Source organism: Solanum tuberosum, unplaced genomic scaffold, assembly GCF_000226075.1.
Source record: "Solanum tuberosum cultivar DM 1-3 516 R44 unplaced genomic scaffold, SolTub_3.0 scf00382, whole genome shotgun sequence".
Lineage (NCBI taxonomy): Eukaryota > Viridiplantae > Streptophyta > Magnoliopsida > Solanales > Solanaceae > Solanum > Solanum tuberosum.
This window is the reverse complement of record NW_006239306.1, coordinates 461,546-464,672: the sequence shown is the minus strand read 5'-3', so window position 1 is coordinate 464,672 and position 3,127 is coordinate 461,546.

Sequence of the window (3,127 nt, the reverse complement as noted above, 5' to 3'; positions counted from 1 at the left end):
AAAACTGTTGTTTTCAAAAGACTAAAACAGAAATCTAATGAAAACTTTAAAAAGGGTTCGAGGTTCTTATTAACATTCTAGGAAGGTTTTAAAAGCACCTAGAATGTCCACTAATGCGGTTATCCGACGATTAACTACTTGGCTAAAATAATTTAACTTATCTTGAGTTGCAAAAGTGAACTACTTTATAGTTGGGACCTATTTTAATAGAAAAATAATGAAATATTATCTAAATGAAGTATTTCATAAACTTATTTATTTATTATTTATTTATTTTTAAGTCAAATAAAAGAGGAATAATTTAGTTAAGCGATTAATTCAAAATGGATGTCTTTTGGGGATTTGAATCGTTCAACCTTTAAAATTAGCGGCAAAACACTAACAAGTAAAATGATCACAGTAAAGTAGAGAGGGAAAGAGAGTTGGGCCCAAATCTGGTTTCTGTCCGCCTGGACCAGTATTTGGACCCATTTTTCGTTTTGGGTCTTTGGCCCATTTGAGTTATCTGCACCTGTCCTAGTCTAATATATATAAGACATTTCTTTGGGCCTTAGGCCCAATTTTTCACCTGTCCTAAATACTAATAAAATAATAAACTTAAACAAGCTTAGGCCCAAAATAACAAAATACAAATTTTTTTGAATTAAGAGTAAGCCTTTGGCCCAAATTTTTTAAATTTTCTCAATCGGTTGCTCCTTTCAATTTCGGGACCTGTTCGTCGACTTTATGGGCTGATAGACTCGGATAAGAAGGAATTTGAGCCTTCACGGCTCTCCCGAAATGCAGGGAAAGAAGGTAGAAGCTCGTAGCAAATTCGGGTGAATTTCACATGCAAGAGAAGAAGGTAGAATTTAGAGTGATGACAAACACGCAAAAATAAGATAAAATAAAGTAAAGTAAATAAACTAAGATAAAAATAAAAAATAAAATAATAGACATTCAACATGCTTCCCAATAATTAGAACAAAACAAACAAGTTGGGCATATGGACAAACTGCTATTACAAACAAAATGGATCAATACAACAACAGTGATACCAAAATGACGCTGCACGGTGGCATAAAAATAATAAAAATAAATAAATAAACAACCATAAATTATCAACTTAGCAACAGGTTTGAGAAAATAAATTTACCCAACCCAAATATGTACATTTTATTCAGTAGTCAGTGGAGTAAAAAGCATATATGGTTACTATGTGCTGAAGAGAGTATTTTTTCGATAAAATATAGGACATGAACCAAACAGTTACGTAAAACTGAACATAACGAAGAGTTTTTTTTTTTTAATCGTAAAACTCCACTACAGGAAGCCTCAAACAACAAACCAAGGCAAAATCACTCAAAATGAATACGTATTAAATACAAGGATATCTTCCCGTAAATGACACATTAGAAACTTATCCAAATTGTGATATTTCACTTGACTAAAATAGCTCTTTCCAGAGGGCATGCAGTATCAACAATAAAAACAGAGTAAATGTGTGCAAAAGCAAATCGGTTCAGCGACATGTACGCGATATAATTTGAACTTAAAATCATCTTGCAACCCATGAAGCCATTTATACAGACAGAAAACACAATACGAATTTCGAATAGTCGCGAGCACAACACATAAACTCTAAATATTGACATCTTAGCCCATTCTTTCGACTTGAGATGAAAGAGTGAAACCCGTGGTGTCGAATATTAAGCAGTGAAACGCATTCGATGACATTCGAGAAACAAGCTCAAGGAAAGATATCGACAAGACAAAACTTCAAGTACAACAATAGAGAAGTAATAACGAATATCCAAAGCTTTAACTTGGTATAACAAATAACTCTATATATATGTAACATAACATATCAACTTAATAGCAACTAACAACCAACCACCAACCAAACTAAAAGCAAGCCTCAATCAACAGAATGTCACTCTGAAATGGAAGAAGAGGTGGAAAGAACGTCACAAAGAGGAAGACATTACCTTTTCTGGGCAGCGAACTTGAGACGAGGACGAGCTAAAGATGCTTCCACCACCAACCTCAAAATATTTCCGTGAGGGCTCGAACTTCCCTAAACACTGAACCCTGGGAATTATCACTTTAAAATCTATTTATATTTTTCGTCTACTGTTCTTTGTTAACTATCGCTTCTTTTTCTTTCTCTTCCTTTCTAACTCTTTTAAAATAAAATCAAAAATCCCCCCAACAATGGAGAAAGAGGGAGTATATATAGAGGGGAAAACTAGAGCTCCCGATTTGAAAGAGTCGGGTGAATTTTTTGAAATAGCTTGGGGCAAAATCGTCAATCCGGATTCAACCTCCTTCGAATTTTTTTTTTTTTTCTCAAGGGGAGGAAAAGCTGCTGCTTGTATCAAATTTCAACCGAAATCCCCCAAAATTCGGATGAAAAAATCGAGATGGGCGGCTGTTGCAGAGAAAGTTGTGGGAGTTGTTGGATATTGACGCGTGAGGGAGAAGAAAACGCACCCTGCAGCTGTCTGGTTCACGTGAGCTGCTGGACTGGCAGATTAGCGTAGAAGAAGAAGAAAATGCGCAGGGATCGGGTATATGGGTTTGCTGTGTATTGCTTCCTCTGTTTGCCCACGTTGCTGAGTTTCTTTTTCTTTTTTTTTTAGAATAGAATTGGGCCGGGTTTGGGAGGTTTAAAAGTGGGTTGGTCGGTGATATTGTTGTTGTATGCTGATGGGAAATGTTTTGGTATGCATATGTATTATTATATTGTCACAGGTTGTGGAATATAATGGGCTGGAGTGATTGGTGGGCTGAATTGATTTGAGGGAAAGGCCAAAGACTTGGTCTTGCAAATTGAGTTAGGGTGAGGGAATAAATGGCTAAAATTGCAATAAAATGGGTTAGAGAAATGAGTTAACAATCTAGCCAAATTGAATTTGTTTAGTTAATTCGGCTAGTGATTAAATAAGGCGAATTAATATAAATTAATTAATGAGCTTCTTAATTTTAACGAAATAAAATAATTGACTTAATCATAAACTAATTATTTCAAGAACGTAAATTATTATATAACTAAACTAATTAACCAAATATTTAATCAAAACAAAACCTTTTGAGATGATTTTTAAATATTTATAAAATATGCTATTTGATAATATATATATATATA